The sequence below is a fragment of the Canis lupus genome, chromosome 10 (genome assembly GCF_003254725.2).
Source record: "Canis lupus dingo isolate Sandy chromosome 10, ASM325472v2, whole genome shotgun sequence".
NCBI lineage: Eukaryota > Metazoa > Chordata > Mammalia > Carnivora > Canidae > Canis > Canis lupus.
The window spans coordinates 42,898,594-42,921,538 of NC_064252.1; the positions used below are offsets into that span (position 1 = coordinate 42,898,594).

The 22,945-nt window shown below is 40.2% G+C and overlaps 1 long non-coding RNA gene across 2 annotated transcripts; it reads left to right on the plus strand.

Moving 5' to 3' along the window:
- The first annotated feature begins 254 nt into the window (after positions 1–254).
- On the plus strand, positions 255–17,617 carry LOC112675516 (uncharacterized). 2 transcript variants are annotated; one of them, XR_003145903.3, is made up of 3 exons: positions 255–277; positions 9,117–10,218; positions 14,907–17,617. It is a non-coding gene; the product is annotated as an uncharacterized LOC112675516 (long non-coding RNA). The 2 variants fall into 2 exon arrangements; XR_003145902.3 differs by lacking the exon at positions 255–277 and adding an exon at positions 743–984.
- Positions 17,618–22,945: the final 5,328 nt, after the last annotated feature.

The window sequence follows — 22,945 nt, forward strand, 5'->3', positions numbered from 1 at the left end:
AGTTATAAATTGAGAAGGGTATTCTTGTGGGGGGCTGGGGGATGGAAAAAGTGAAATATACAACAAAATTGACTGTGATACTGTTTACATATTGGTCTTTATATTTTCTTCACTAATATCTAATTCAGTCTTACAGCTACTTAAACAGAAGTTAGGAAAGTAGCACTTAAATGTTGGCAGAATGACTGATTGCGTTTGGGTCAATGGAGAGAACAGAGTGTCATGTTTATGGAATTTTGCCTCCTCTATTGTCATGGAGATGAGACACCACATTAAAGTGAGTATGCCAGCACTATAATTGAGAGCCAGATTTGAAAGGAAAAGGGAACTGAATTCAAGTGTTTTTTGTTGTTTTTGTTGTTGTTGTTGCTTGGGGGGGTTGTTTTGCTAATGTCATACTGATTTTTCTTTTTTTTCTTTTTTTTTTGTATATTTTTTTATTGGAGTTCGATTTGCCAACATACAGTATAACACCTAGTGCTCATCCCATCAAGTGCCCCCCCTCAGTGCCCGTCACCCAGTCACTCCATCCCCCCGCCCACCTCCCCCTTCCACTACCCCTTGTTCGTTTCCCAGAGTTAGGAGTCTCTCAAGTTCCGTCACCCTCTCTGATATTTCCCACTCATTTTTTCTCCTTTCCCCTTTAATCCCTTTCACTACTTTTTATATTCCCCGAATGAATGAGTCCATATAATGATTGTTCTTCTCTGATTGACTTATCTCCATTGAAAGATGAATGGATAAAGAAGACGTGGTCTATGTATACAATGGAATATTACTCAGCCATTAGAAATGACGAATACCCAGCATTTGCTTCAACTTGGATAGAACTGGAGTGTATTATGCTGAGTGTCATACTGATTTTTAAATGTAAAACCAATTCAATGCCCATGATCGATACTATTGAAACTTAACTTGGGAGGTCTTCATAGCTCCGTAGCCCCAAGGCCATAAATCGGCTACAAAGGTTCAGTTTCACCACAGGTAAGTCCTGGATGAGGCCACCAATTGGAACAAATTAGTGCAGAAATGGGTTTGATGAGGAAGAGTGTGGGACTTGGATTAGAGATGTTAGTGGGAATACCATGGAAGGGTTCAGCAGGCAATTGAAATAGGAGTCTGGAGAGCATGAGTAAAGACCAGTGAACAAAGTGGATTTGGACATGGTTCAGCGTCTAGGGCTGGCAAGGTTTTACTTTAAAGGGCCAGAGAGTAAATATTTTAGGCTTGTAGACCATAGGGTCACTGTAGCAGCTCTGCCATTGTAATGCAGAAATAGCTTAGACAACATGTAAATGGGTAAGATGTGGCTATGTTCCAATAAGACTTTATTTTAAAAACTGGAGTTGGAGTAGGAGTTGAGGGAATTTAAGAGAGGGTAAAATTTGGCCAGAGTGATGTAGTCTTTCTCTCTCTCTCTTTTTTTAAAAGATTTTATTTATTTATTCATGAGAGACACACAGAGAGAGGCAGAGACATAGGCAGAGGGAAAAGCAGCCTCCCTGTGGGGAGCCTGATGTTGGACTCGATTCCAGGATCCTGGGATCATGCCCTGAGCCAAAGGCAGATGCTCAATCACTAAGCCTCCCAGGTGCCTCGGGATATAGTCTCTTGACCTTTGTTCTAGACTATGGGAATGAATGAAATTATGAAATGAGTATGGGGGGTAAACAGTGTCTAGAAGAGAATGTGAGAAATGGCAATATCCTAGGCAAAGGCAGAGAAAGAGCCAGGGAAGGGAAAAGAAGCATTTCTAGAGGGAGGAAGAGAATCCAGAAAGCCAAGTGCTTCAGAGACAAGAAGCTGGAGTTTTAAGTGGGAGGAGTGTACAGTGATGTTAAAATAACATCAGGAGGTTCAGTCAGAAGAGCATTGCGCAGAGACTACTGGAAATAGTTTGTAGGATATGTCTGATTTTTGAGAATGCAGTCAAGGGAAGGAAAGATGGGCACTTAAAGCCATTAAATGCAGGTGGTTGTCAAGGTGACAAGGTGACAGTGGTAGAGATATGGATGTCTTTTGAGGTAGAAAGGAAGGAAGCTGCAAGAATCTATAGTAGAGGGCCTCAATCTTCTCAGGATCAAGGGAATGATAGGATATTCACTGCCAAGCCGAATGCTCACCTGCTAAATGTACCAGTTGCTAAAGTAAAAGGAGTAAAGTAAACTTCAAGGAGTTCAAAGATAGTAGAGGGAATGTGACATGTCCAATAATGATAACATTACAAAGAGTGCTATAGTAGTCTTAAGAATGATGGAACAGCATCCCATCCCTCAATCCCCACCCTAATTCTCTTTGGAATTGTACTGCACTGATGACTGTGACCACAATGCCTGGAGTTAAAACAGATGCACCTGTTAGCTGGTTGATTCAGTCAGTGTTGACACACAGGCTAGGCTGAAGTCAGGCCCAAATTGCTGAAATGACACTGAGCAACTTCATGTTCACTTTACTTTGTAGGGAGCAGACACCACTCAGTACGAGTGGTTATTTTAACCTAGAGAAGAAGTGGGGTTTGCAGGGGCTGAGGGGTTAGATGGGAGAGGATGGCCAAGGGGGTTGCTAAGTGCCACGTGACCCCTTGTAGAAAGAATGATTCTCAAAAGCTCATCTTTCAAAGAAATGGCATTGCAAGAGGCTGACCTCAAAATTTGTCCCAATTCTCTGGGTTATGGCTCCCTAAGTGCTTGTGTTTTATTCCACACTTATATGGAAATGAACTTTTTCTGAGAGGTGAGGAGACTCATCTCTATATGATGGTTCATTTAATATATTATGGTTGATGGCATATGTAATTTGACCTCTCAGTTCATTTATTTGGTGGCAGGGATTGGTGGCTATATCAACATCTTGCCAAACAAATGCCTGAAAGATGAAAACACTGAACCAGTGAGCTGGGTGTTGGTAGTGGTGTTTGTTTATATGCATGGCTGAAATAATAGGCTGCTTTTTGAGTCAATGACTCATTGTTTTGGAAGTGGACACAATCTAGGAAGGCTGGGAAGGGCAGCTGGAGCACAGTTACACTCTTTTTGGAAAGAAATGATGGCAATGTAGGGCCAACAAGCTGAGGAGAAAGTGAGGGGATCCAGAGATACGTGAAAATACTTGATACTCAGAGTAAATGATGTAGAAAGATTTTTTTACTTTTACTTTTACTTTTTTACTTTTTAACAGTGACTTTCAATTCCTTTCCCTCTCAAAACCTACAATAAGAAATAGATTTTATAACGGTCCAATTACAATGCATACGTAAATGAGGCAAGTTTCATCATATGTTACAGCACTGTATACCCTGATGCTTCCCATTCTATTTTCTTCCATTTCACTAAAAAAAATGATATGATGATTTACTCATGAGTTGGTACTCGTGATTTGAAGACCACAGATTTAAAATCTCAAAATAGGTGATCTGTAGAGGATTCCAAGGATAATAAAGAAGATGTGCTTGCACATTGCTGTTCTCAGTCAGAACCCATGAGACTGAATGAGTGATATTTTTTCTCCAGGCTTTTTTTGGTTTATATCAGAAGGTATAAAGGTAGAAATGGCCAAGGGACTGCCTCATCTCTGGGGAGAAAGTAACAGATATTATGTTTCTCTCAAGGAAGCCTGGAGATAGTTTTGCAATGCTTAGAATTTAAATGCTTCTGAAATAAATTTAAGAAACAAAGTTCAAAATCCACATATAGCTTGGATAAAATTCTTCTCTCTGAACCTTTTTAAACATCCTTTTCTTGATGAATGGATAAAGAAGATGTGGTTTATGTATACAATGGAATATTACTCAGCCATTAGAAACGACAAATACCCACCATTTGCTTTGACGTGGATGCAACTGGAGGGTATTATGCTGAGTGAAATAAGTCAATCGGAGAAGGACAAACATTATATGGTCTCATTCATTTGGGGAATATAAAAAAAAGTGAAAGGGAATAAAGGGGAAAGGAGAAAAAATGAGTGGGAAATATCAGAAAGGGAGACAGAACATGAGAGACTCCTAACTCTGGGAAACGAACAAGGGGTAGTAGAAGGGGAGGTGGGCAAGGGATGGGGGTGACTGGGTGACGGGCACTGAGGGGGGCACCTGACGGGATGAGCACTGGGTGTTATGCTATATGTTGGTGAATTGAACTCCAATAAAATAAATAAATAAACATCCTTTTCTTCCTAGCATATTTCAGGAAGAGTAGCCAGCTACAGACAAAGGGTCACATGGAACTCTGTGGTTGCAAACTAGGTTCTAGTAATAAAACGTGTATGTTTTTCTTTATTTTCTACTACACAAAGAGATACATTTTACAATTTGTCAAGGGGGCTGCAAAGAATAAGGGCTGCCAAGGGAAAAAAATCTTCAAATGCTGACTTGTAGTTGATAAAGCTTATTTTATTGATGCTGTACAGGGGAGAGCATGGAGTTTGGTGACTGAAGACTTGGGTTTAAAGTTTAGGATTCACATCCAAGCTCTGTAGTTTATGAGCCTTGTCATAGGTTGGCTTCCCTGGAAAGCAGGCACTGAGACTAGGGTTTAAGTGTAAACTTTCTGTGGGGAGGGAGTGAACTAGGGAAGGCAGCCAACACGAAGTACATTTTCCCTCTTTTTTTTTTAATTGTAGTAAAATGTACCTAATGTGAAATTTACCACTTTAACCTGTTTTTGAGCATACAATTCAGTGGTGGCAAATGCACACACGTTGTTGTACAACCATCAGGGCTATTCATTTCCACAACTTGTTCTGTCTTCTAACATGAAGCTCTGTAACTATTAAACAATAATTACCCCCCACCCTACCCCAACCCCGCTCTTCTACTCTCTGTCTCTATGGTTTTGACTACTCTAGGTTCCTCATGTAAGTGGAATCATACAGTATTTGTCCTTTTGTATTCGATGTATTTCACTTAATGTAATATCTGCAATGTTCATCCAAGTTGTAGCATGTGTCAGAATTTCCTTCCTTTTAAGATTGCATAATACTCTATTCATTCATACATTAATTTGTTCATTCAATTCATTCAACATATTTCTTGTGTACTTTTCATGTGCCACACACTGTGCTTACCCCTGGCCCTCATGTGGTTTATCATCTAATAGGGAAGAAAGGCACTGTTTGTACTCATAATTATCTATAATTTAGGGTGGCCATATATCTCCATTTGCTTGGGACAGTCCTGGTTTATTGCTGTGGCCTGGCATAAAGATATCTTCCTTTCACTCTTGAATAACTAGGTATGAAGAGGAAAGTATATGGCCCCTCTACTCATATATCAACAGCAAGTCATCTTTTTAAAAAACTCTAGAAAGGATTACCATATGTCTCCAAACATACCTGTGCTTATATAGTAATTCTTACACTCATTTATTCAGCATGCATACTGCAGGCTTCCTATATGCCAGGTGCTGTCAGAGCTAGGGGATCTGGGAAGGCCAAGGAGGTGAGAACTGAGCCATGAGCAATGAGAAGGAGGCAGCCAGCCATGCCAAGATCTGGGGGAGTGTGTTCTGAGTAGGGCAGTAGAGAGTGCAAAGGCCCTGAGATGAAAGTGTAGAGAGGTCAGTGTGGCTAGAGCTTAGTGACTGAGGGGGAGAGTGGTTGGAAATGAGGTGAGAGAATGAATAGAGGCCAGATGAACCCTGAAGGTATCTCATAGGTCTGACTTTTTTTATGCTTGCAATGGAAAGTTATTGGGGGCCTTCACACTGAGCCATTTCTGACCACTGACAGATAATTGATGATAGGGGTGAGGGTGGACAGATGTTAGGAGGTGATGTGGCTGTACAGATGCCAGATGGACCAGGATAGTAGCAATATTGTTTCTCTTTAGTTCAAACAGTAGATTTTTTATTAGCCCAAATACTGGATTTTCATCTCCCCAGCCCAATATCCAATGTGAAGGCCAAAGAAATTAGTTTTCTGGTATTAGTCAGAGTCTCTACTTAACCAAGAAGTGTCAAGGAGGGTCAGGGAAAATCCAAAAGAAGGTTCTTTTTCATAGAATCAAAAGCAGAGTGTCTGAGGCACAAGAAGTGATGGGACATCAGTCTTGGCTTCAGATAGCTAACACTCTTTCCTGTGGCTCCTTTCGCAATAACATGGTAAACTGCAGTCTGAATAATCATACAGTTAGGTGCATTTGCTGCCGCTTGGACCACTCTACTAGAGCGTTGATTTATGGCTCTGTGACATCCTGAGGGGCTCACTGGAGGTCTGTCCTAGTCAACGCTCTCCTTGGGGACTTGAGACATGGTGTGAAAGTTTGTTTACTCTTTTTGCAAATTTCATAAGCCAGGAAAGATGAGTCATGATTGGAGGACAGACTCACTATTCAAAGAGTCCCAGACATTCACATCCTCCCTTTGTGTCTCTTTGTTCAAGCAATCTCTTAGTAGGTATCCAGCATAACATGCATAAGAATCAATCAGAATGCTGTTTTAAATACTGCCTGTCTAGATTCCACGCCTAGTACACTGGGAAAGGCAAGAATATGTGATTTTAACAAATGCCCATAGGATTCTGAGGTAGGAGGCCTAGAGTCTCCAGTTTGTGTAACCCTGCTTCATATCATTGCGTTGTCATAGTAGGTGTGTAATTACTTGTCCTATACCCACTTCCCCACTAGGCTGTGAGCTCCTTAGTTATCTGTCTATCCCTAGTGCCTACCGCAATTCCTATACACAATGGAGTAGTTGTTGAAAGATCAGGCTGGAATGTTGTACTGAAACCAATGATACTACATTTTATGAAGACAGAAGTAAAGATCATTTAAGATAAAAAAAAAAAAAAACCTCAGTTGCATAAATACAATAAGGGGAATTCTTGACTTGGAAACCATTCCTGTGAAAAAGAGCCAGGAGTTTTGGCTCAACACCAATGGTTGTTAAATAATGGAATGTGATAGCCTTGGGAGGTTGAGAGGTCTCTATCTCTGAAGATGATCTAGCAGAGAATATGATAAATCCAGGGATCATATGTCATACAAGAACAAAAGGACTTTCAGTTTAAGCAGTTATTATTTCTAGTTAGAATGGGGCCATAGCCTTCCAGCTGGTCTTTTGCTTCAGATTCCTCCCTATGGAACATGTTTTAGGCCCTATTTATTGTCTCCCTAGCATCCATTCCTCCCTTCATCCGTATTTACAAATTCCTAATTGTGTTGGGGAGATATCTTTCCTTATGTCCCAGCAGTATTTAATAATTGGGTAAAACCAGTCATGGTGGTCCCATTTTCCATATCAGGAGATGAAAGAGAAAGACTTCAGAGAGTGGTTCCTTCTTTCCTGAGAGGAACAGCAAGAAGGGATTGTCTCTTCTTCCTCTGGATGTTATTATATATGATTGTGAATGGGTGCAGCCCCTTTCTCAAGGAGAGCTACCCTGCCTGGGTACAGTGTTGGTATCCTGAGAATGGGAGAGCAGCTGGCTGGAAAGCTGCTAAAATAACCAATCCTGGAACAGCCAAACTTTCTAGGCATCTTTTAAATGAGATAACAAATTTCCTTGTTGAAAGGTCATATTGAGTTTGGTTTTCTATTGCTTGCACACCAAGCATCCCTACAGATACACAAAACATCCTATGTACACTATTGCCAAATTAGTCTTTATAAAATGCAATTTTGATCATGCCACACCTGATCAAAAACTATCATTTTTTAAAACACTGTAAACAAACAAAAAACCTCTTTGATTCAAGATCAAGCTTGCTTTAAAAAGTAACTTGTTTCCTATCTTCCAATCAAATATAACTTCCTGATGTTTTGTCCACATGGCCTGCAGTTTACTGATCCAGCACAGGGCGCCATCCTGTGATCCACTTCTCTTCCACCTACCCTTGTTGGAACACTTTCTATAAGGCACCTTGCTAGAACCCAACCTTTTTCATGACAATCTTTTATGGTTGATATTTCTTCCTTCTTTCCTTTTTCAATTTTTTTGAACACTCCCTTAATGCTTTGGGTACTTCTCTCTTGGCACTCACCATAATTCTATCATATGGCATTGTTATTTGTATACTTTTCTCCTTCCTATTAGGCCGTGAGTCCTGCTGGTGGAGGCAACATCTTATTCATCTTGGCGTATCTAGCAGCTTTCAAGGTGGTGGTTCACACAGGGTGGATGGTCAAAACCACTTATTTGAACCCTGTAGATGGGATATGAAAAATCCTCTCAACCCAAAAGTTCTGTAGGTTTTGGGTTTTGCACTGTAAGCTTTCTACCTGTAGAACCTAAATTTGTCTTATCCAAAACAGAGAATCATTGTCACCCTAAATTGGAATGTGAAATGGTTCCAACTGAGTTTGAATTCACTGGGAGGAAAATTCTTGCTCACTGGGTCCATTATATTCTATGTATGGATAATCAGGCAAAGAATTTGAAATTCCTAGGCTTCAGTTTCCCATCTGTATACTGGGGATGATGATAGCTAGCTCATAGGATTATTGTGGGGACAAAGTGAAATAGGTTGTATAGCAGTCCTTCCAGATTGTTCCTTCACATATATTTCTCTTTCTCCTGATTCAGCTGCTAATCTTTTGACTTTAGGAGGCCAGGACCACCCCAGGCTAAGTGGCTAGTCCCACTCTTGCTGGTGATGGGTGTAGGCTTGGAAGTGAATTGTGGCTGATGTGATATTAGGGAATATCTGCTTGGGATATTGTTGGAGAGGCTTCCTTGTTCATAAGAACAGCTTCAAAGGAAGAGTCAATCTCTTTTTCTATTGGGTGTTGCCCTCTTGAGAACAAGCCCATTATATTATGACTGCAAGGGGGGTGGGGAGGATGGGAAAGAGGGAGGATAGCTTTGATGTCATTGAATCCTTAAATTGGCTAACTTCAAGTATCCTACTTTAGGACTTCTATGATTGGAGATAGTAAGCATTCTTTATTGTTTATGCCATTTAGAGTTGAGTTTTCTATTATTGCAATTGAAAGCATCTTTATTGCTATAGTGCCTAGCACATGGTATGTACTCACAAATATAAAATTATACTCCATTTAGCCCTTTCTTATAATTCCTAGATGAGAATATCTGAGAAAACTGGAAAGGATGATACTTAACTAAATTAAAATAGACTTGGATAAAACAACTTTTATAAATTGACATTTTTTTTCTTTTTGCAGAGCTTGCTGATTATGAATTAAAATATCAGAGACAACAGATAGAAAAGGTGATAAATGCAGCCCATATGGTGCTGTAAGAGATATTAGGAAAACCAAGAGAAAATACAAAGAACCATGAAGTAAAACTTCACACCATTACTATATACTGGAAACTGATGTCTTGTTAAAGCTCCAGTGTGTTTTATTTTCACAGGGCATAGTAAAAATAGAAAAATCATAAGACCAGAACAAGAAAAATAAATGGAGGCTACTCTTGGGATTGGAGACTGGGGATTACCAAATGTTAACAACCTAGGTTTTATTTTTTATTTGTTTCGTTTTGTTTTAAAATCAGTTAACAACCTTTAATAAAAGGGGCTGCCAAACTATCTCTGGAGAAATCCCTAGGTCAGTAGAGGAGAACTCTCCTCCTCTTCAGCTTCTTGACAAACAGAAAAGAAAAGCAAATATGATAGCATTGCTAAGCAAATCTACTGACATTGGAATCATGCTGCAACAATCATATCCCAAATATCTGAAAGACTATTTTCATTGCAAAGGACCCTGAAAGTTGCTTACAATATAGGCATAAGTAGGTTTTTCCACAGCACAAGCTTCCCCCTCCTTTTGGCCTTAAAAGAGTTTTGGAGGCTGCCATCGTTCATCTGGACCATGCAACACGTGGGCATTACAACTCACTAATTTATCCCAAGGACTTGAAAATGGGAAGCCATGAGTCTTGTGGCCCTCTCTCTGGTGAAAATGATGCCCATTTCTGATTCTTTAGCTAAATACCAACAGATAATGCCTGAAGGATCCAAGAAAACACAGAAGCCCAGCAAAGGACCCTCTGTACTTTGTATATACCACGATGGAAACTTTATTTTTAGCAGTTTCTGGTTTAAGCCTGGGGGCAGAGGTGCAGGGGCAAGTCATTTAACTGAACTTATGCAAACTCTCCTTGGCTGCAAATGAGGATAACCCTGCCCTGACTGCCTTGGAGCATTAGTAAGCATAATGCAGACAAGATGTTCTTTGTACTTGCTCAGGAGTATGGACCACTCTCTACATCCTTCCTTCCTGCTAGACACACATGGCCCTGGGGGAGGAACTAGTATCCCAGGTACTCATCCTTGAAGGGTTGGGAACCTCTGGGAATCCTAAGGAGAAAAGGTTTTCTCTTGTACCAAGACTATTTGTAGCTAGTTTGAGGGAAGAGCGTTCTGATCTGACATTCCCCAAAATACAGGAGAATAGCAATATATCCATTCTTGGCTTCTTTGGTACCACGGCCATGTCTCTGTTCTAACACTTACCATGCCATGAGTGTTGAAAAGAGCTTAGGCATCTGTGCTTGAATTTAACACTTACTAACTGGGTAATTTTAGATGAGTTGCTTACCCTCTCTCAGCCTTGATTTCCTCAAGTCTAATACTGAGATCATAACCCCAACTAATGGGGCTATGGTGAGGATTAAATGAGATAAAGTACATAAAATGGCTCACATAGAGCTAGTGTATAACAGATGTCAGAGAAATGAATGAGTATTTTTCCTTCCATGTTAATCAAATTGTCTTTGACTTGATTGTACATCATCTGCAGAGCTGGATAACAAGGCCTTTAAGAATAGGAGCTATATCTTATTCATCTTTCTATTCCTTGCATCTACCCTTCTACTTGACTTACAAGTGTCACATAAGAAATACTTTTTGAATGAATGGAGGAAAAAGGTTCACAAATCTGAAACTTCCAATCTTTCAAATGTAGACAGTTGAGAAACTGTGTTTTTGTTTCGGTTGCTGTTGTTTTTACCAGATGTAGACTCCCTTTTAATTTTTTCATTCAAGCTGTAGTTTGAAATGATATGCCATATTCAAATAGCCATACAGTGAAGTGAAATGTCTGCACTATGGTCTAAGCTTATCTCTATTTTTATTGTTTCTATATCAATAAGGAGAGGTAAGGTTATGTTGTGGTCACACCTCAGTGATATATCACATTTACTTCTGACTTGTGCTGCATATCCAATGATTGTCAGTGGTGGAGGTGTGGATGACACAGACTCCATCAGGGCATGCACAGGGAAAGGAACATGGTGAATGGTGCAGTGCTTCTTAAAGCTTCTTCTTAGAGGGTCCATATCACTTTTCCTTACATTTGAATGAACAACACATATTGCATGGCTATGGAATACTTCCTTGAGTCAAAAAGGAAGAAATAAAGAAACACTTAGTGAATGGAACCAGTAGTCCATAGTTCAGAAAAGCAGAAGTCACAGATGCAAAAATGAAGAGTTTTAGCACAGAATTGGGGCTTTTACAATCAGTGGAAGAGTTAGAAGAGGACAGAAAAACTACTCTCAAAGGTCTCAGACTGCAGCTTTGGAGCCAGAGCTTCTTAGGAGATCACCTGGAAGCTGCTAAGTTTCCAAGAAACTCCAGAAAGTTCTTTTCCACTTTCTTAGCCTGCAGTATCTTAAGAAGCTGCCACCTACTAGGTCCACTGCCTACACTTTTAGGCATGTGATTATTCACCTGGAAGCTTCTGTAAACCTCATACTTGCTGGCTGCCTACAACTTTCTCCTAAAAATAGCTCTTTCATCTCCAGTTCTTCTCCTTGGCAAGACTCTCCCTGTAACCATACAGGGAGGGCAAGACCAGGAAATTGGAATTCCACATCTTCCCTGCAACCTGTATGAGAGGTGGTGGTGACACCTTGTCAACATCACACAATGAGGTGCAATTTTAGCAGTCAGAAAGATGGCCATCTGCTTCGATTTGGAGACTATCACCTTAGGAGCATCACCCTTAAAGTGATCTAGGGATTATAGAGGCAGACTTAGGGGCTAAAGGAGGGTATGAATCCAACACCAATATGATACCTCCAGGATGATCCCAGAGAGCTACAGTCAGGTTACTCATGCATGACATTCCTCTACTTCAATTCTCATTAAAGGTAAAGGACCACCTCCCATGCCCCACCCATGCTATATATTCCAGGGAAGTGTGCCTCAAGAATTGACAAGGTGGAGGCACCTGAGTGCTCAGTCAGTTAAGTGTCAGATTCTTGATTTTGTCTCAGTCATGATCTCAGGGTCATGAGAAAGAGACCTGAGTCAAGCTCCACATGGTTGTGGAGTCTGCTTAAGATTCTCTCTCTCCCTCACCTTCTGCCTGTTCCCTGCTCCTGCTTATGCACTCTCTCTCTCTCTCAAAAACAAAACAAAACAAAACAAAACAAAACAAAACAGACAAAAGGGTGAACTGATCAGGGGCTTTGAGCTGGGGTAGGGGGTTGAGGCAAAGAGACCCAGATCCTACTCCCTACTCTGCCACCAACTGGCTGTGTGACTCAAAGCAAGTTCCTTCCATACTCTCAACTTTGTTTCCTCCTATGCTGAATTTAAAGTGAATTTCTTATCAGCTGTACATAATTGAGTCATGACTTTTTGTCCACTTTGCCAATCTGTCTTGATCAGTACATTTAGATTATTTACATTTTAGCTAATCATTGACATGTTAGCACTTAACTCTGCCATTTTATTATTTGTTTTCTATTTATTTTCTCTGGTTCTTGTTCCTCTGTTTTTTCTTTCTTTCCTGTCATCACTAGGATTTTTAATGGATTCTATGTTTGATCACTTGAATGTTTTTTTACAGATTCTATGTTGATTTGGGTTTATTGCATTTTTTAGTGTATCTCTTTGTATTGTTTTCATAGTGGTCTCTGTGGTTATTGTACTAACATTTACCCACTTCAGGTGAAATGAGGAAATCTTACTCCCTTTTAGACTCCTTTTACCTTTTGCAGTTTTTTTTAAGATTTTATTATTTATTCTGAGAGACACACACACACACAGAAAGAGAGAGAGAGAGAGACAGAGACACAGGCAGAGGGAGAAGCAGGCTCCACGCAGGGAACCCGAAGTGGGACTCGATCCCGGGTCTCCAGGATCATGCCCTGGGCCAAAGGTGGAGCTAAACCACTGAACCACCAGGGCTGCCCCACCTTCTGCACTTTTTTTTTTTTTTTTTACCTTCTGCACTTTTAAATATCATTGTCTTGAGCATCAAATGTTATTTTTGTTTCAATCATCAGATATGATTTATAAACTCATAAGGAGGATAGCTTATTGCATATAGCATATACCCATATTTTTTTTATGATAGTCACACAGAGAGAGAGAGAGAGAGAGAGAGAGAGAGAGAGAGAGAGAGGCAGAGACAGACAGAGGGGGAAGCAGGCTCCATGCACCGGGAGCCTGACGTGGGATTCGATCCCGGGTCTCCAGGATCGTGCCCTGGGCCAAAGGCAGGCGATAAACCACTGCGCCAGCCAGGGATCCCCAGCATATACCCATATTTATGTGATTTCCATCATTCTTTCCCCCATCTTAATGTGCTAGGATTCCTTTTATCATTTTGTTTGCAGAACTTCCTTTATTCAATCTTAAAGTGTAGGAGTGCTAATGACAGATACTCTTCGTTTTCCTTTGAGAACGTCTTTATTTCCTCTTTCTTACTAAACTTACTGAAGGATAGTTTTACCAGATATGAAATTCATGATTGATAGCTTTTCCCTTTCAGCACTTGGAAAATGTTGTGACATTCCCTTCTGGCCTCCACAGTTCGATACAAAATTCAAACTGGTGCTCTCCAGTAAGTAATCTGTCATTTCTCTCTAGCTGCTTTCAAGATGTTTTAATTTCTCTTTACTTTTCAGCAATTAAATTGTCATGTGTCTTGGCATGGATTTCTTTAGATTTATCCTACTTTGAGATGTCTCAGCTTCTTGAATCTGTCAGTTAATGTCTTTCAACAAATTTGGGAAGTTTTTAGCTATTACTCCTTTGAACATTCTTTCTCCCATTCAATTTCTTTTTTCCTTCTGGGGGTCCAGTGATACAAATGTTGGATATTTTGTTACTACTCTACATCTCCCTTAGGCTCTTTCATGTATGTTTTCTTCAGTGTTGTCTCTGTTGTTCAGCTTAATGAATTCTATTGATTGGTCCTCAAGTTCACTGATTTAATCTGCCATCCCCTCCACTCTCTTCTTGAGGCCACCTAGAAAGTTTTTTATATCTGTTACTGTATTTTCCTGTAGCATAATCTCCATTGGTTATTTTTTAACAGCTTTTTCTCCCTGGAGCTTTTAAGTTTTTTCCATTTGTTTCCAGAAAGTTTGTAATTGGTTGTTGAAGCATTTTTATGAAGGCTGCTTTAACATTTTTGTCAGATAATTCCAACATCTGATTCATCTTGAGGTTGGCACCAGATCATTGTCTTTTCTTTCTCAAGTTGAGATTTTACTGGTTCTTGATATGATGGGTGATAATTCTATCATATTCTGGACATTTTGTCTTTTATGTTAGGTGACTCTGGTTCCTATTTACATCTTACATTTTACTAGGCAGTCATCTCTTTAGATTTAGCATGGATATTGGCCTACTTGTAAAGGGTGTGTTCCTAGTGAGTTACATTTTCTGAGCATTTGCAGTAATACTCTGGTGCTTGGTTTGGCTGATGGAGCATGAACTAGGACTTAGGTACTCTTCCCTAGCTCAAGGTTTCCTGAGGGTCACTATGCTACCCACCTCATAATTTTAGTATGAATGTGGCCAGAAACTATTTATTGCAGAAAGCAGAAAACACAGAAAAGCAGTAAAAGAAAAGAAAAAGTTACTTATAACTCTGTAGCCCAGAGATAACTGTTGTTGGTTACCATATATATTATCCTGGTTCTAAAAGCTACAGTCTAGAATTTAAATTTGGGTTATGCTTAATATTTTCTTTTGTATTCTGTTTTAGAAAAATTGTGTATTTGTGAAAATTTTCTTACGTCATGAAGCTTCTAAAATATGAATTTCCATAGTAGAAAAATAATCATGGAGTTAACCTGAATCAAAGACCTAATACAGGACAGCCTGGGTGGCTCAGTGGTTTAGAGCTGCCTTCAGCCCAGGGCATGATCCTGGAGACCCGGGATGGAGGCCCATGTCGGGCTCCCTGCATGGAGCCTGCTTCTCCCTCTGCCTGTGTCTCTACCTCTCCCTCTCTCACACAGAGAGCTGTGTCATGAATAAATAAATAAAATCTTAATAAAAAAAGACCTAATACATACCAGACCTATATTCCGCATTTTAGCCCCACTTTACAGATGAGGATGTATGGCACAGAAATGTTAATTACATACTCAGGATAGCAAAGCTGGTAAGTAGCAGGACCAGAAGGGAGCCCAAGCAGTCTGGCTTCAGGACCTGGGTTCTCAATCACTCTACTATATAGCTCCTCTTCATGGGCGTATTTACTTAACTACCAACCACTATGGGTAGTTAGGCTATTTGTAATTCTCACTCTGATTAGCAACACTGTTATTAACAACCTGTGATTAAAACTTGTGTAAATGTTTGTATAAATCTCTGATAATTTCCTTGGGGTAAATTCCTAGAAGTACAACTGCTGAAGTGACTATTTTGAAGAGCTTTGTTATGCATGCTCCAAACTGCTTTTCATTTTTAGATGTAGAGAGCATGAGAATGTCCTTGTCACTCACCCCTCTGAGCTGAAAAGGGCACAACCTGTTCACTTCTACAGATTCCCTAAGTTACCAAGAGAATGTTCTCAATAGCCAATTCTAGAAGAACTCAAACCCTCATCTTTTTAGCACACTTCATTCATTCAACAAACATCTCAGTGCCAGGCACTAAGGATATAAGAACAAAAGGATAAAGGCTTGTAAACGAATGGATGGATATACTAGAGTGTTGACACCAGTTAAGGGATTGATTACCTGTGTCACTCTCTATGTAGATGGATCGTTCTCACCTGTTAGATAGATGTCATTATTCTCATTTTCCAGATGAGGAAATTGAGGCCTGAAGAACCTAATTTGCCCAACTGCCCACTGGAAAGAAGCAATATAGAAAACTCCAAGAATCTAACTCCTACACCCTGTGCTCTTAACCACTGCCCCCTAGTGTCTCCCAGGGGCAGTGGATATAGTGATGGAAGCAGATGAGGTGGGAAAGGCAGGAACAGAAATGAAATGTCTGAAAAAAAGCTGGCAGGACAGGCAGAGGACACCATTTAAACAACTCTCTGGAGGTCTGGAATGATCTCACAGCCCTGGGACTAAAATGTGGGTGTGGAGGGTGGACAGAAGTAACATTGAGGGGAACTGGGGGTAGGGGCATGTGGGTCAGGCCACCAGGACATACTGTGTGCTAGACCAGTAGTGGGAAAGTGGTCAGTCTAGAGCCATCACCAGAAGCCTACTTTATCTGGACTACAGCTTACAAAATTGCATTCTATTATGTCTGTGTGTGAACACAGCTATGGTGGGAGGAAAGTCATATTTGTGTGAATTGTATGGTAGGCCAGGTAAGAAGCTGCTTTGAGTTTCTATAGTTCTACTTTCCTTCCTTATAAGTGAAGTTTCATTTTGAACTAGGGTGACCAACACAGCTGGTTTGCCTGGTCGTTCTGCTTTGAGGGCTAAAAGCCTTGCATCTTGGGAAACTTCTCAGTTCTGGGCTATTTGGAGGACAACCATTTTGGGGGTCAAGGAACAGAGCAGCCAGTTTCACAGACCTGTGGGGCTGGGTTATAACCAAGAACAAAGGGGTTAGTCTCAATTCAGTCAAATTTGAATTGAATGGGAGTGGAGGTGGGTAGTGTTTGACTTTGAAAACCTATTATTAAGCTTCTTGAGGGCAAGATTGGGTCTGTCAGTGCTCTGTGGTCTCAGCAGTGCTTGGCATAATGCCTGGCACAGAATAGCTGCCTAACGAATGTGAGGATGAAAAGAAAAAAGAGATCATTGCGTTCCAGTTGACGCTGATTTTGACAGCTGCTTAACCATCTGCTTGTTGGGTCTAGTGAGTCCCAGCAAAGGCTTTTCAGTTTTCAGTTTTCAGGAGCCTCAAGTGATCCCCTTCTTTATCCTGAGTTCTACAAAGGTGGAATGTGTCTTGCAGATTAAGGGAGTCAAGTAACAACTCAAAGAAAAATACATTTTTGGCCAGGAAACTGAGCCCCAGTCTGGTCCCCTTATGGTAGATGGAAGCAAACACATTTTGACCTGAATTAAGCTCTGGGAGAGATTTTCAGCATTTATTAAAAATGTGTGAGGCATGACTGGATCCAGTGTGGTTGCTTACAGGCACCAAGGCTGTTCCAGCTGACAACCCAAGGAAGGAAGAAGGATCATTTAACATGATGGCAGTGTTTGTTCCTGGGCTCCCCCTCGACCTTCACATCCTCACTTAGCTGCCTTTTTGCTCCCAGGCTGGAGCCACACAGACCTGAGGCACCCCTGAAGCAGCTTTTATCCTTACTGTGCTCTAAAAACAGAGAAGAAGAAAATATATGGATGTATCTGAAAGAAACTTAACATTCCAGCCTAGAACGAGGAAGGGGCCAACCAGCCATGTGGTGCTGCTGCTCCGGGATCAGATGAAAACGGGGAAGATGTCTATCTTATTTAACCATTTAAAACACACATGTGATTAATATTTATATTAATTTTAAACTTTCATACTGTATTGAAAATAAAACATTAGATCATTAATTCATGCTTCTCCATTCACCTATAACTTTAGGATTTGTGGATGAATGGACATTCAAATTGCCATACCTGGTCATCTATATCCAGAAATACCTGGGGAAAGCCTGACAATGTGCTGCTCCATTACTTGGCCAATGTGAACAGTAAGGAGCTGGGGGAGTGGAAAAGCAGTTAGCTTTTCTTTATTTTGCCACACTTGGATTTCCCAGGAAAGCATGGACTGGTAGAAAAATGTGAATGGGTTTATTTTATGTGCCATTTTTATAAGCCTGCTTATGTGGGCTGTTCATAAAAATCCTTCCAACCAAGACATACTGTGTGGGGCTGAGCTGCCAGTAATCCCTCAGTATTCCTTTCCTCCCTCTATTTTAGTAGAACCCCTGATTTGTGTCTGGCTTACAGCTGTTCAAAAAAAGAGATTAGCTTCCCAGCCTCCTTTGCAACAGGGGATGGCCACGTGACCAGGTTCTGGCCAATGGGATGTCAGTGGAGGTAGTGTGAGCATTTTGCAGGGAGTGCCCTCTGGCCTACCCTCTTCATCTTCCCAGGGGCTGAATTGGTGATGAGTCATCATGGACCCTAGCAGTGAGGGCAATGTGCTAGGGATAGCAGAACAACAATGTAGAAGGAGGCTGGGTCGCCCATGCCTTGGCAAAGCAGAATTATCAATCAAATCAGATTTATTTAGGCCACTATATTTGGGATCTCTGTCCTATACTCCTGAAACTTTACCTCAGCTAATAGACTATGTGAAGCCGTAGGTTCTAAGTGAAACTTTACGTACCTCAGTCTCCTCTTTCTGTGTATTTTCTCCCCTTGGTGGTGCTACTTCCCCTTAGATAACCAAGGCTCTCATATTCTATCTATCCCCCACTCTTTAAAAACTAGTCTCAAGAAAGAATCTTATAAATGGATTATTATTGCCGTTTAAATAATTTATGACAGTTCAAAGTACTATATAAGCTAGTGTCTAGATACAGGTTTTACAGAATGATTGGTTTATGCAAATTAGGCCTAAAAGAAATTGCTCCATTTGGCACAAAGTACTTTTTTTGAGATGTAGAAAAGGATGTGTTAAAACAGAAAGCCAAGTAGGGATGAGCAAAAGCAGAGCAGCAGCTGCTCCAGGGAGAAGGCCCTTCATGTTCAGTATTGCTCAGTCAACAAGTGGTCAACAAATAGGCATGTGCATTGTTCGAGGTTCTTGGATACAATGGTGAATACTGTAAATAAAGTGACTTGTCAAAATTCTGTTCAGTTAGTGTGATGGGTAAACAATAAATAAGTACATAAATTAGAAAATATCATGTAGGGCTATTTTACACATCAAGGAAGCCCTTTCTAAGAAGGTGACATGTAAAGCTGAAGTCTGAATGACAAGGAGGAGCCAGTCATGTGAAGATCTGATGGCTCTAAGAGCACTCCAGGCTTTGGGATACCCAGTGCAAAGGTCCTGAGGTGGGATTGGGTTTGAAGCATTATGCGTGTGTGTGTGTGTGTGTGTGTGTGTGTGTGTGTGAGAGAGAGAGAGAGAGAGGGAACATGTGCAAGGGAACTAATGTGGCAGGAGTCATGTGAACAATAAGAGGATACTGGAGAAAGGCAGGGAGCTGATCATGTAGAGCTTTGTGGTTCTGGTGAAGGAGGATTGTGCCCTAAGCATAACAGGATGACATTTACAGCAATAGTTAGATGTCACAGGTGGCCAATAGATACATAAAAAAATGTTCAACATCACTCAGCATCAGGGAAATACAAACCAAAACCACAATGAGATACCACCTCACACTGGTCAGAATGGCTAAAATTAACAAGTCTGGAAACAACTAATGTAGGTGAAGATGTGCAGAAAGGGGAACCTTCTTACACTGGTGGTGGGAATGCAAGCTGGTATAGGTACTCTGGAAAATAGTGTGGAGGTTCCTCAAGAAGCTAGATAATAGAACTACCCTATGACCCAGCTATTGCACTACTGGGTATTTACTCCAAAGATATAAATGTAGTGCTCTGAAGGGGTACCTGCACCCCAATGTTCATAGCAGCAATGTCCACAATAGCCAAACTGTGGAAGGAGCTGAGATGTCCAATGATGTATGAATGGATAAAGAAGATGTGGTGTGTATAAATATAAATACACACACACATATATATACCATATATATATATATATATATATATATATATATATATATATATATTAATGGACTATTATTCAGCCATCAGAAAGGATGAGATCTTACCATTTATATCGATGCAGATGGAACTGAGGATATTATGCTGAGTGAAATAAGTCAATCAGAGAAAGACAATTACATGATTTCACTCATATAAGATAATAAGAAACAGTGCAGAGGATCATAGGGGAAGGGAAGGGAAAACTGAATGAGAAGAAGTCAGAGAGGGAGATAAACCATGAAAGACTCTTAACTATTTGGAAAGAAACTGAGGGTTGCTGGAGGGGAGGTGGATTGGGGGGGAGGGGGTAACTGGGTGACAGGCATTAAAGAGGGCACATGATGTGATAAGCACTGAGTGTTATATGCAACTGATGAATTACTGAACTCTATATCTGAAACTAATGTTATATACATACAATATATATTATAATATATTAAATATATAACTATATGTTGGTTAATTGAATTTAAAATAAAAATAAAAAAGAAAGTAAAAAAAGAAAATAAATGAAATACCATGTTGTTAGAAAAAGAATAGATGTCAGCCTGTCATAATGTATGTCTCTTTCTTCTGCCATCTGAGAATTTTTTTCCCTCATTTACACATACTTCAGGTTGCAGGGAACCTTCCAGACTTGATCACAAGCCTCTGTAGTGCATTTATTAAAAACATGATTCTTAAGTCAAAGAGAAAAGGTCTAAAGGTGTAATATAGGCATCATTCCTGGCTGGGTGCTGTCCTTTTAGAAATATCAAATAATAATGGCTACAACAATTACAGAAGTTTATTGTCATCTAATATGAAAAAAAGGCTGGACATGGCATGTCCAAGGTTGGCATGAGAGTTTCACTAAGTCCTCAGAAACCAGGCTACCTCCAGATCATCAGTCAATTATTTTCAAAGTTTGATGTCTATCTTCATGGTCTAGAAAGGCTGCTAAAACTTCAATGATCACATCTTTATTCCAGGTAGCAGCTAGGCAAGAGTGGAGAAGGGAATGCTCATTCCCTTTAAGGAAATCTTGAAATTTCATGATTTCTTGAAATTTTTTGAAATTTCTCCTTTAAGAAGATCTTGAAATTTTTCCTTTATCACTATATTTTGCAAGTTTAATAATAATATGTCTTGGTATGGGTCTGCTTTCGTTGATTTTGATGGGAGTTCTTTGTGCCTCCTGGATCTGTTTTCTTCCCCAGATTAGGTAATTTTTCAGCTATTATTTCCTAAAATAAATTTTCTACCCAGGTGTCCATTAATTGATGAATGGATAAGGAATACACACACACACACACACACACACACACACACACACACACACTGGAATATTATTCAGACAGAAAAAAGAATGAAACTTTGCCATTTACAATGACATGGATGGAGCTAGAGAGTGTTATGCTAAATGAAATGTCAGAGAAAGACAAATATATGATTTCACTCACATGTAGAATTTAAGAAACAAAACATACAACAAAGAAAAAAATAAGAGAGAGAGAGAGAGAAATCAAGAATGAGACTCTGGACTAAAAAGAACAAACTGATGGTTACCAAAGAGGAGGTGGGTGGGACGATGGGTGAAATAGGTGATGAGGACTAAGGAGGGCACTTGTGATGAGCACAAGGTGATGTATGGAAGTGTTGAATTACTATGTTGTACAGCTGAAACTAATATTATACTGTATGTTAACTAACTGGAATTAAAATGACTTAAAATATAATTAACATAAATAGGAAAAAAGAGATCTTGAAATTGGCATAAAAATTTTGTTTACATTTCATTTGTCAAAATTTAATCACATGGCTAAATGTAGCTTCAAGGGAGTCTGAGGAAAATATAGCCTTTCAGATAGGTGGTAATGTGCCCTAGTGAAAATCTGGGTTCCATTACAAGAAGGAGAGGAAGATTTTCAGAAAGCAGCTAGCTGTTGCTGCTACAGGGTCTTCCTTTGCATCATTTAAAAATCACTGCAGGGGCGCCCAGGTAGCTCAGTCAGTTGGGTGTGCAACTCTTGGTTTTGGCTCAGGTCATGTTCTCATGGGTCATGATCTCATGGGTCTTGAGATTGAGCCCTGCCTCAGGCTCCATGCTCAGCAGGGAGTCTGCTTGAAGATTCTCTCCCTCCTCCCTGCCCCTCACTCACACACTCTCTCTCTCTCAAATGGATAAATAAATCTTTTTTAAAAAATCACTGCATTATATTTAGTTGTACGGGCACCTTGGGCAGGCCAGGAGACACTGTTGTTCTGAAAGTTACCGACCTTGATTTCCAATGGACTGGGGAAAACTAACACCAGAGACACAGAGACTAATAGAGCATGTGTTTATTGAAGGTCCACTATGCAATCAATAAACTGTACTAGGCATATGTCCATTCAATGCAAACCAACCAGCAGACACTCAGAAATGTTGAAATGCATGAAAAAATGAGTGCTAAAAAGATGATTTCACTCTTCCTTTACAGAGATCAGACTTGACTACAGAGTCAGATATACAAGCAATAATGACACTCTAATAGTCTGAATGTTTGAATAGAAGAAAGAACAAAAAGCTCAGGGTGGGGAGCAGGGGGAGGTCACAGAAGAAGGGATTACTAATTCTTCCTGGGAAAACTGTGAGAACCTCCCTCAATTCCCTAAAATTGAAATGTGAAAAGAAGCTCAGTCCAGCTGTTCTTAATCAGGGCTGGGACTTATCAAGTGTAATGAGTGGCCTGCCCAGACAGAAGTAAACTGAGGAGATGGTTTTCTTAACTTAGTTTAAGCCACTTCTGGCATCACACTTTGGTCACACTTGTCCATTAAAGTGAACTTGGCACAGAAACATGTCTGTGGGCAACTCAGTTAGAGCAGAATGCATAGTCTTCAATGGAGAATTTTATGAAGACCACATAATAACTTGGTTCAGACTGAGCCCACACAATGGTAGAACTTCATACAGTTTCAATTAACTCCACAAAATTTTTAAAAAATCTGTCTATTTATTCCACAAATCCCTGCTCTGGGCCAGGCACTGTGTAAGTCAACCAAGGAGATCCCTGAGTGTAGAGAGCTTATGTTATAGACCAGAAGACTCACAACTGAAAATCCATGACACAAACCTGTGAAA